Source organism: Lycium ferocissimum, unplaced genomic scaffold (assembly GCF_029784015.1).
Source record: "Lycium ferocissimum isolate CSIRO_LF1 unplaced genomic scaffold, AGI_CSIRO_Lferr_CH_V1 ctg21527, whole genome shotgun sequence".
Taxonomy (NCBI): domain Eukaryota; kingdom Viridiplantae; phylum Streptophyta; class Magnoliopsida; order Solanales; family Solanaceae; genus Lycium; species Lycium ferocissimum.
In genome coordinates this window covers 1-12,739 of record NW_026719763.1, presented here as the reverse complement: position 1 = coordinate 12,739, position 12,739 = coordinate 1, and the positions used below count along the sequence as shown (strand labels likewise).

Here is a 12,739-nt window from a genome sequence, read left to right as displayed (position 1 = left end):
ACATATAAATATCTTAGCCCAAATCCTTAATCTCAACATATTCATCTAAAGCATTAGTACATTGATTTACATACGTTTACGTCATTTATAAGCAAACTTACATATACGTTCTTTATTTATCAAAAAATAGATTAAAGTGCCTACATATCCTATACCTCATTTACAAATTCAACTTATTATCCAATTTCGGGGTAAACAAAATCTGCTTTAAAATACTAATACATAATTTGCCAAAGAAAAACGAAGAGGTTATATGGATATCACTGTTTAAACTTATAAATGTAAAATACGTTCTCATAATAAGAGAACTTATAAATGCAATTCATTGTCTTTATAAGAATATAAGAATCGTCTCCATGCATGTGCTCATAATATATTACATAACTCCTTTGAACTCTTTTGTAATAACTGAGTAGTGAGCTAGCTAGCTGAGAAGTTAAGAGAAGCAATTCCTTCAAACTGATATACAACATTGCTTTCTCTGCTGGGCAGTAACTAAACTTTAAGTTGTTACTTGAAGACCTGGTGGCACAGGAATTTCATCGGAATGTCCTGAGATGCAGAGATTGCCATGATTATCCTGCTCCCAATAAACCTCAACCATAAGGCCTCTAGGGTTCTCCGAGGACGTTGTTCCTGGGATCTCTGCATACTTCGATCCTACTGGTAACTTCATTGCATTGTAAGGCCAATTAATCACTTTGTTTTTCATCTGTTGATAGACATATTTTTCATTTTCTTTTTAGAAGTTTCCAAAGTGAAGCACTTACCTGGAGAGTAGTTCCGGATGCTAAAGTGAGCGTCTTGATGCTTCCTTCAGATTGAGCCTCTTCTAGCTCTGCCTTCTTTGCCATGTTCAAGAACACTTCTTCTAGTGTCGTTAGACCTATCTGGATATTTAGTAGTATGCCAAACTCCACTTTTCTATTTTCTAGCTCTACAAAGAATTTCTGATGCAGGCGCGCCAATAATATCAGGATAAAGTTTGAGTACTTACACACATGTTAGCAGAAAATGAGAATCCCTCAAATAGTAACTTACTTCTAGTTGATTCTCCTTCTCGTGAGGGATGACAAAAGTCAAGAAAGATTTATCTTCCTCTTTCAGTGTGACATCTAAATGCTGCAAATCAAATAACTTAAGTCTAGAGCAAGAGTTTGTTTGTAAAAGCAAAATCTCAAAAAAGTGCTCTAACTAAATGGACCTGTCTGAAGAATTCTTTGACAGCCTCACAGTTCCCGTCTATCACATTAGCATCAGCAATTTTATTCAAACTAACTTTAGTAATAAAACCAGCTCCAAATTGAGACTTCAACGTGGTTGATGTCCCAATTCAGCGAAGTCTGCCCTTTGCCATAATTCCAATTCGAACTGATAAAATATCAGCTTCCTCCATAGAATGTGTTGTCAGAATGATTGAACGCCATTGCTTTGCACCCTCGATCACACTCCGGATATGCCTCCGAGTTACAGGATCCATACCAGTTGTCTACAAGTTCAAGATACTTCAGGATAAAGAAACCATACATATGCTACTGAAATATTAAAAAGATTCGCATACTGGTTCATCCAAAAAGAGGAGCTTCGGATTTCCAATCAATGCTATTGCTAAACTGAGGCGACGTTTCATTCCACCACTATAGCCACTGGCTCTAACTTTGGCTACATCATCAAGTTTCACATCAGCCAATAAACTTTTAGCTTCCTGCCGTTCATGTAAATGAAGAGGCTTTTAATGACGGAAATCATATGGAATTACCCCGATCAAACAAATGCAAGAATAATTGAAATTATGTTTCCCCGATCAAACAAATGCAAGAATTATTGAAATTATGTTTCCCCGATCAAACAAATGCAAGAATAATTGAAATCTTGTTTCAATCAGTAATTTAATTTGGAATGAATATATGATTGCAGAATATAATGCAGATAGTGAATAGATAGATACAGATGTTAGATGGTTAATTCTTACCTCCAATAAGGAAAAGGAATAAAAGCTAGAGGATGCATGAAGTTATGATAAGTGGCAGCTGCCATTATTGAGTCTGGAAGAAGAAAAGGGCAGCTGCCATTATTCTGTGATAGATGGATGGTGATAAATTATCTTATTTTTGGAAGCTTCCAGATATAAAGAGGAGTCCACGATACATAATTCTAGCAGTTACACAACACACTGTAAATACAATTCTTTGTAAGGATCCCACTGTTACATCCCGTGTTTTTGCACGTTCGGAAAATTTGGACGTAATTGTGATTTGTAAGAATAAGGCCATGCTTTGATTTTACGTGAAGTGTATGTTGTCACTTATGGAAAGTGTTGACACGAGAACATTGGAGAGGGCCAAGGGCAAAATTGGAATCTCGGAAATTTGTTTCGGGAAATTGCAACATATGATTTATAAGCAATTGGGCCCAAAGGAAAAAAAGGAGAAAATAGGCCCAAAAGAGAGGGGGGGTGGCCGGCCACATGGTGGCCTTGGCCCAACCCATGTAATTAATCACATGATTAATTATATAAAGGGATAAGCCCTTAAGAAACTTCAAGAAATTAAAAGAAAAGAAGAGAAAAAAAAAAGAAGAGCTCTCGGCTCCAAGAGAGAAAGAAGAAGAAGAAAGAAAAAAATTTCCAAGTCCTTTGGCTTCATCCAAAAATCTTGTTTTTCTTGAATTAGTAGCAAGCTCAAGACGCTCTTCAACGTGATATAATTAGTTAAGCGAAAGAACGACGTTTGCGGCAAATTGAAATTTGAAGAATAAGGTAAGAATTTCTTGTTCCTTTTATGTTATAGATGATTTATGGATGTTAGAGTTAATGAAGTTGAATGGAAATCATGAAAATTATGATGAATATGGAAGTAGAAGTTTGCAGTGGGTGTGTAGTGTGTAATGGCCGTGTATGTGTGTTGTGGTGTAGGCAAGGTTGAGTTAATTTTATGTTGTATTCTAGTTATGGATGTTGTGAAATTTAGATTGGAAATGAAAGTTGAATGAATTGTGTTGAATTGGAAAATATGGATGTTGGCCGTGGCTATGGAAGAATCGAGATAGTGATGAATTGTTTTGTTTGATATGTTGGATGTATTGTTATGATTCTTATAATCTAAACGGGGGAAAAATGATGTAAGTTTGTATTGATTTGGAAGTGTTGGGGGGAATTATGGCCTTATGTTGGAGAGTTGTATATTTTGTATACTTTGTATATATATTGTAGAAATATTATGAAACGCTTCCGTATGGTATTATAATGATTTTGATTAGTAGTGAATGCGAGTACGATGGTGATGGTTTGAAATTTGAAGTCGGAATGAAAGCGATTGCATTATGTTAAAAAGAAGACTAGTTGTGTGTTCTATTGTAATTGTTGAAGTTGTTGATGTTGTTGTTGGGTTGTTGTTGATTATTTTAAGCCGAGTTTAATCCTCGGGGATGTTAGATTTATAGGGGAGATGCTGCCGAAATTTCGGTAGTCAAGTATGAACTCATTATTGAAATGCTAACTCTCATGAATAGTAACTGGTAAAGGTGACCATTTGCAGATTCTGGGCGAAACGGAACTTGAGTTTAAGCAAGCGTAAGACATCCGTAAGGTATGTGAAGCTATCCCTCTCCTTCTTTTGGCATGTCCTAGGTATACTAGGCTTGAATTTGAGCCTCGGGGGTTATTCTGCTCATCGAAATTCGATTCTGAAATTGAGCACTATTCATTCAGTGCAATTGAACTAGAATCCTTGTAACTTGTTGGAAAAATGCTCAAACGTCCGTAACTTGCAGGAATGTGATCGAATTGCCTTGAAACTTCCATAAATGACTCCATTAAGCGATATTTTATAAAACTTTTCAAAACCAATCCGAAGGGAGTGTGATATTTTATAAAACTTTTCAAAACCACTCCGAAGGGAGTGTGATATTTTACAAAGCTTTTTCAAAACCACTCCGAAGGAGTGCGATATCTTATTATTTAGATTTTCCAAAACCACTCCGGGGGGGTGTGAGATTTTATTATTGTTATTACTAATACTATTATCATTATGCCCGAAGCGGGCTAAGATTAGTATTATGTCACGAGTGGCATGCCCGAAGGGGGGTGGTAGCCGTATGCTACGAGTGACATGCCCGGGCGGGGCTAGGATTATGTCGGGGCCGCATGTCCGATGGGGCCGGGGATAGACGTATGTTGGACCGGCATGCCCGGCGGGGCCATCATTTATTCCGGACCGCATGTCCGAAGGGGCCGGATAGACGTATGTCGGAACCGGCACACCCGAAGGGATTACTAGTATTATTATCATTGTTACTACTATCGTTATTACTATTATTGTTATTATTATTAGTCGGAAAGCGGCCGTCCGGCGGGACTATTTTATTTAAATATTTAATTCATGTCGTGTAACCTAAACTTGCTTACCGTTGTACTTTTCCGATTCATGTTTCGACGCTTACATATTCGGGACGCGACATATTAGTGGAAGGCCAATGGAGTCGACCGACCCCGTTTTGGTATAGTCTTATATATTGTGCGGGAAGTCCGCCGCGTTTCATGCCCGCGGAGTTCGGGACGCGACCCGGTGACTTGGCAGGCCTGTGCTCGATTTTGGTAGTTTCAATTCTTGTTTTAAAAAAAAATAAAATAAAATTGGGACGTCTTGACTCGAGAGAGTCCCCATTTGCAAAGTTCGAGGTCCGTTCTAAGAAGCTTTTTGGTATAGTCTTATATATTGTGCGGGTGTCATTCTTTCTTTCATGGTAAAGTCGTGCGAAGAGCCGTGCATAAGGGTCCCTAATCCACGGTATGATTTCGTCGCCGCCTAAGGTTACTGTTTGGCCTTGTCGGCCATTATTTTGTTGTACCTCTCCAAATGGCGAGGCCTTTTGGCTCGGTGAGATTAGAGAAATGAAAGATGCTATACGTTCTATGTCGTATGTATATATATATAAGATGTCTTGGTAGCCTTGAGCACCCATACACGTGTCGATTTTTAGGTATTTCATTTACAATTTTCAATTCTTGTTTTAAAAAAAAAAAAAAATATTGAGTTGACGTTTATGGTTCGCTTGACTCGAGAGTAAACATATGGGGTGCCCGTCACACCACGACGAAGGTTGGGGTGTGACAAAGTGGTATCGAATGTACCGAGTATGTAAAGGGGAACATAAAAAATCACCTCGTGAGCCTTGTTCGCAGACCTAGAATGCGTGTTATACATGAGTCTTAATTTATCGGTGTGTTGTGCACCATATATAACATCTATAAACATGCAAGTCCCGGCGTTAAGGGACATTAATAGTGGTGTCATATATATATATCTTTCTTTCATGGTAAAGATCACGTGGCCGCCATCCCCGTATCATCACATGTCATAAGTAAGGTCTCTAATCAAAGGAGTCGCACGAGAACAATTTGTATGATTTCGGAACAGAGTAATGCCGCATAAGAAGGGTAAGGCGCCATGACGGTCAAATTAGAGTTTTGGGACGGAAGGCAAAATATAACATGGAGCGAGGTTCGAATGGTCGGATGAAACGGTAGTTAGCCAAGCCCCCGGGGACGGCACGATTACTTACTTCAAATCATATTTCTAGAATCATAACACATGTCAAGCATATCATGGACTCATCATATTCACCGTTTGACACGATACCATAAATCAAAGGAATTCTTTAACATTATATAGAAACCTTAAAATCCCTCCCCACCTCGGGTCAAGTCGAGGACATAAATTATAGATCACCTTTATGAAATCATTTATGAGCGTTTGGAACAATCCGGTCCGTTAGAGAAGGTTTCTGTATATAAAAAGCATTTTGACAACAACATAAAGAAACGTTCAATTGTGACTCCGGTCTCGGATCGGATGCCGCAATCAAGGCGTCGAGATAGTAGCGAGAATGAAAGATGCCACGTTTGTTGACTCAAATGCTCCGCAAATGGTCATCTTTACACTAATATTTCAACAAATATTTAGCTACCGAAATTTCTGCAGTCACGAGATATCCAATCAACCAACAACAACCCAACAATATCAATCGGTCATTTTTCCAACATAAGATTTTCCAACTCTTACATTAAGTCCCCCGGAGACACACCATAGCATTTGCGGGCACGGCCATAACTTACTCAATTCTCCCAATCTTTAACGATCCTCGAACATTACTCACAATTTATGGTATTTTCACGCATTCTAAAACATTGAATTTCTATGCCATTTATCATTTTCTTACACTTACATTGCAAAAGTCACAACTACACAACTAACACATTAAACAACATAATTATTACCATTTCATCACCTAACACCACACGGCCAAAGCTCCAAAATTCCAACCTCAACAAATTCTTCCAACTTCCATTGCCAATATAATTTCCATCATAATCATAGCTAAAAATACAACATAAAATTTAATTAATCTTGCGACACACACATGCATGCACACGGCCAAAACATACTTCACACACACACGCCACACACCCACCATGCTTCCATAATTCTCACTTAATTCTAACCATCGTATCATATATACTTATTCCATAACATAAAGCATGAAATTCCCTTTTCTTCAAATTCCAATCTTCCGCAAACGTTGCTTTCTTGTCAAACTAATTATACCAACTTGATGAGCGCCTTGCACTTGTTAGCAAGAACAAGAATTGATGGAACAAAGCTTGGAATTTTTTTTTTTTCCTTGATGGGTTCGCCGAATGCGCTCTCCAATTTTTTTTTTTTTGATTTTTCTTGAACATTCCAAGACTTGGCATGGATATATATGATTAAATGGTCACATGGAATTCACATGACTATTAACGGGGCTTGGGCCAAGGCCGGCCACCCTATGGTTTGGCCTCAATTTTCTTCCAATTTTTTTCTGGCCCAATTCGTTGAAAACTCGATTTGAAGAAACTAATTTCCAAAATTCCAAATTTGCCCCCTCGCCTTCTCCGACGTACCCCAATAAATTTTCCGTAGAACAACATAAGCATATTGACTAGAATCAAGAAATCGACTTATAACATACAAGTCACAGATTTCAAAATTTTCCGAATATGCGAAAATGCCTATTAACAGTAATGACCCCAATGCCGATCCTCGTGAGTTTATAGATGGTATGCGGTTGAATATAATGAAGGCATCCGCCACAGAGTCCGTCGAGTTAGCCGCTCCAATAGCAATTAACCGGTACCAAACGGAGATTATCGAGAGGTAGCGACGCCCTTCCGCCGACGGAATTCGACACGTCAATATGCCACCCGACGAGCAAAGGCTTGATAGATTCCTTAATTTGAGAGCGAGAGGTGTGCGACTCATAGCCCAAGAGGGCCGTGAAATGGAGGATAGAGTTCACCTAAGATCGGGGAATCGTAAGGGTTCCATATGCCGCCACGCTCGCATCCAAGCTTATGCACAAAGTGCAGGATCGCAAGCGCCAACGGAAGCTATAGTGCACCTTCGCGATTTCGTGGACCTCGGCGGGAGATAGACATTCCAATTTCGTGGACAGAGAGACATTCCCCAAGAGCGTTCATATGCGTCGGGTTCTCGCAGCAGGCAGGTGGTCGGGCAAGAGGCGATGGCCCCTCCTCGATGTACGACTTGTGGGAGACGCCATGTGGGACAATGCCGACGGGGTGTGTGTTATACTTGCATGATCCGACGCACTATGCTAGAGAGTGTCCGCAGGAGTGGGCCATATTGCTCCCGGAAATTCGGTAGCAAGCGTCGTCACCTTCGGTAAGAGCCCCCGAGACAGACCTCGACTTCTTCCGGTCGAGGTAGGGGCGGAGGTAGCACCCAGTTCCGACAGACCACATCGCATCTATGCACTAGGTGGGAGACTGTGTCCCGAGGCACCGCAGATGCACCACCAGTAATCTAAATTCCGTAATTGATTATCTTAAACAATGAATGATTTATACGTGCCGTCTACCTAAAGAACCTTCCCCGGCAATAATACTTGTAAGACCTATAAGGCTAATTTAACATTCGAGGACGAATGTTTTAAAGGGGGGGAGGATGTTACATCCCGTGTTTTTGCACGTTCGGAAAATTTGGACGTAATTGTGATTTGTAAGAATAAGGCCATGCTTTGATTTTACGTGAAGTGTATGTTGTCACTTATGGAAAGTGTTGACACGAGAACATTGGAGAGGGCCAAGGGCAAAATTGGAATCTCGGAAATTTGTTTCGGAAATTGCAACATATGATTTATAAGCAATTGGGCCCAAAGGAAAAAAAGGAGAAAATAGGCCCAAAAGAGAGGGGGTGGCCGGCCACATGGGTGGCTGGCTCAACCCATGTAATTAATCACATGATTAATTATATAAAGGGATAAGCCCTTAAGAAACTTCAAGAAATTAAAAGAAAAGAAGAGAAAAAAAAGAGAAGAGCTCTCGGCTCCAAGAGAAAAAGAAGAAGAAGAAAAAAAAAAATTTCCAAGTCCTTTGGCTTCATCCAAAAATCTTGTTTTTCTTGAATTAGTAGCAAGCTCAAGACGCTCTTCAACGTGATATAATTAGTTAAGCGAAAGAACGACGTTTGCGGCAAATTGAAATTTGAAGAATAAGGTAAGAATTTCTTGTTCCTTTTATGTTATAGATGATTTATGGATGTTAGAGTTAATGAAGTTGAATGGAAATCATGAAAATTATGATGAATATGGAAGTAGAAGTTTAGCCGTGGGTGTGTAGTGTGTGCGTACCGTGTATGTGTGTTGTGGTGTAGGCAAGGTTGAGTTAATTTTATGTTGTATTCTAGTTATGGATGTTGTGAAATTTAGATTGGAAATGAAAGTTGAATGAATTGTGTTGAATTGGAAAATATGGATGTTGGCCGTGGCTATGGAAGAATTGGAGATAGTGATGAATTGTTTTGTTTGATATGTCGATGTATTGTTATGATTCTTATAATCTAAACGGGGAAAAAATGATGTAAGTTTGTATTGATTTGGAAGTGTTGGGGGGAATTATGGCCTTATGTTGGAGAGTTGTATATTTTGTATACTTTGTATATATATTGTAGAAATATTATGAAACGCTTCCGTATGGTATTATAATGATTTTGATTAGTAGTGAATGTGAGTACGATGGTGATGGTTTGAAATTTGAAGTCGGAATGAAAGCGATTGCATTATGTTAAAAAGAAGACTAGTTGTGTGTTCTATTGTAATTGTTGAAGTTGTTGATGTTGTTGTTGGGTTGTTGTTGATTATTTTAAGCCGAGTTTAATCTCGGGGATGTTAGATTTATAGGGAGATCGCCGAAATTTCGGTAGTCAAGTATGAACTCATTATTGAAATGCTAACTCTCATGAATAGTAATCGGTAAAGGTGACCATTTGCGCATTCTCGCGAAACGGAACTTGAGTTTAAGCAAGCGTAAGACATCCGTAAGGTATGTGAAGCTATCCCTCTCCTTCTTTTGGCATGTCCTAGGTATACTAGGCTTGAATTTGAGCCTCGGGGTTATTCGCTTCATCGAAATTCGATTCTGAAATTGAGCACTATTCATTCAGTGCAATTGAACTAGAATCCTTGTAACTTGTTGGAAAAATGCTCAAACGTCCGTAACTTGCAGGAATGTGATCGAATTGCCTTGAAACTTCCATAAATGACTCCATTAAGCGATATTTTATAAAACTTTTCAAAACCACTCCGAAGGGAGTGTGATATTTTATAAAACTTTTCAAAACCACTCCGAAGGGAGTGTGATATTTTACAAAGCTTTTTCAAAACCACTCCGAAGGGAGTGCGATATCTTATTATTTAGATTTTCCAAAACCACTCCGAAGGGGGTGTGAGATTTTATTATTGTTATTACTAATACTATTATCATTATGCCCGAAGGGGCTAAGATTAGTATTATGTCACGAGTGGCATGCCCGAAGGGGCCAGGGTAGCCGTATGCTACGAGTGACATGCCCGAAGGGGCTAGGATTATGTCGGGGCCAGCATGTCCGATAGGGCCAGGATAGACGTATGTTGGACCGGCATGCCCGAAGGGGCCATCATTTTATTCCGGACCGCATGTCCGGCGGGCCAGGATAGACGTATGTCGAACCGGTACACCCGAAGGGGATTACTAGTATTATTATCATTGTTACTACTACGTTATTACTATTATTGTTATTATTATTAGGTCGGAGCGTCGTCCGAAGGACTATTTTATTTAAATATTTAATTCATGTCGTAACCTAAACTTGCTTTTCGTTGTACTTTTCGATTCATGTTTCATTGACGCTTTACATATTCGACATATTCCGTACCGACCCCCTTTTCGGGGGTCGCGTTTCATGCCCGCGAGTTCGGGGACGCGACCCGTGACTCACTTCTTAGGGAAGGCACAAGATGCGGGAGTCGACAGCCTCCATTTGCTTCGAGGTCGTTCCGTTTGGTATAGTCTTATATATTGTGCAGTCATACTAGAAGTCTATGAACAAGCGTGGAAGTCGTGGTTACTGTTTGGCCTTGTCGGCCATTATTTTGTTGTACAGAAATGGCAGAGGCCTTTTGGCTCGCCCTGTTCTATGTCGTATGTATATATATAAGATGTCTTGGTAGGCCTTGAGCCACGTGTCGATTTTGGTATTTCATTTACAATTTTCAATTCTTGTTTTAAAAAAAAAAAAAAAAATTGAGTTGACGTTTAAGGGTTCGCTTGACTCTGATGAGAGTCGGGTGCCCGTCACACCCTGACGAAGGTTGGGGTGTGACAAAGCACAATGTATAGAATTAGACTTATCTAATCCCAACTTGCTTTTGAGGAGATAAGGTTTTATGTTCCCCTCCTTTGTGTATTTATCTTTTGGTTACGCTAGTACGCTGTAGGAGTCTAGGCCATACCCTTTCCACCACAAGATAAAAAAGGGCAGCCCAATGCACAAAGCATCCCGTGTTAGCAGGGCCCGCGGAAGGGCCGCACCCTTGCCACCACAAGATAGATTTTATAAAATTTAAAAATATTGTTTCATACGCTCACCAATCTTTTTGATGTTGGAGATAAGCCCTTGATGCTGGCGAAGAGTTCAAGGTGCTCTTCTCCAGACAATGCATCCCAAAGAGTGTCAAACTGCAAAACATGGTGAGCAAATGCTACTTTTTAGGAAGCAACCCATGGACCACATAACTTGAATTGAATAGTAAATGGATACGGGACTACCTGTGAGCAGACTCCAATTAACTTTCTTATGTTTAAAATACCAACCGCACTTCAAATAGAATTTCCATATACTAATGCTGTTAAAAAAATGTCAATTACATAATTGTTCTTTTCCCGCTCAAACCAAATATTCATTTGTAAAGTTGAACTACTTAAAAAATATTACCATCTCCACGAGTCACTGGAATTATACCAGTTAAGCAACCAATTGCAGTTGTTTTGTCTGCTCCATTGGGTCCGAGGAGACAGAACAGTTGGTCCTTCTCAAGACTTAACCAAAGATCCTGAAAAAAGAGTGCACCTTTCAGCACTAATAGTCCATTACATGTTATGGTGAAATGCTGGAAGGAAAAAAAAGAAGCTCCTGTGTTTGCTGGCTTGATATTGAAGGTATCACGCTGTGTAGCAGGGGATCTGGCTCAGCCGAAGGGGATAGGTTTGATGGTAACAAATTCTAGATGGTGCCTTCTATTATTTCACGCTAAGTGATTAAATATGAAAGGGAAATTAGAGTAATCTCATTACGAGGAAAGGCAGCGAAAATCATTGATGGTTTCAGTTTCCACTAATTCAATGTTTAAGCCTAAATGAGAAGACTTATTGCTCCGATAGAACATTCAACTTTAGCCAAAAAACTACTTGAACTGAAAAGAGTATAGGGAAATTTACCTGGACAACTCTGTAAGGTTTCTTAATCTTGCATGTACAGTAAAGACAGCATAGGCAGCAAGAGTGGCAACTTAAGCTCATAGATCCAGAATATGTCTTGGAAAGGCCCTGTTGCTGAACAGAAACATTGGGATCAATTATGCCTCCCTTTACTTGTTCTTTCACTCTGGTTTCCTCGTCAAGAACACCCTCATTATCTTGAATGAAACTGTCATTTGACGGTGCAGAACCAGAACCTAAAAAAGGGGCCTTTTCTGAAATAGCAACCGAGACAGAGCTTGGTTTTTAAATGAAATCAATAGGAAACTAATAAGGAAATGCGACTTAATTTGAAATTCCAGTACCTTTCGGTTTCTCTTCACTTCGTCCTGTCCAATATCCAGGTTTTATAAAGTAGAAAAAGGGTTTTCTTACACATGCTGAGTTGGGTATGATATTGTCAAGGTAGATAGCCAAAACAAGCCACAAGAAGAAGGTTGATATAAGCCATCGATAACAGTGGAGCTGGCAAGACAAAAGAAGTTTAGGAAATGGTCAATCAACCTGATCTTAGAAAGAATAAAGAGGGTACAAAATTTAAGCATGCATAAAGGAGATAAGACACGTTTTAAGGTCAATTTTCATCTGGAATGTATTGAATTTCAGAAAAGGACATACATTATTATCCAACAATTTGTCAATAGGGAGGTAATACATTCTTCAACTGAAACTAAAAAAAGGGAATCCAAAAGGCTACCATACCATTGAGTAGCATGATTCATTCAAGTCACATCCTGATAACCTGCTCCAGCTGATCCCATCTTCTGATAATATATTCATGCCTCCAGCGAAAGGATTAGGTGGAAAAAAAGACCAAAGTATTCTTCTATATCTTGTTTTAAAGCTTGTTTCAGCATAGAAAACAGGAAAATATGAAACATAATA

General features: G+C 39.4%; 1 pseudogene; it reads right to left on the bottom strand.

Annotated features, from left to right (window-relative positions):
• Positions 1-241: 241 nt before the first annotated feature.
• LOC132043159 (ABC transporter A family member 11-like) lies at positions 242-12,724 on the bottom strand (annotated as a pseudogene).
• Positions 12,725-12,739: the final 15 nt, after the last annotated feature.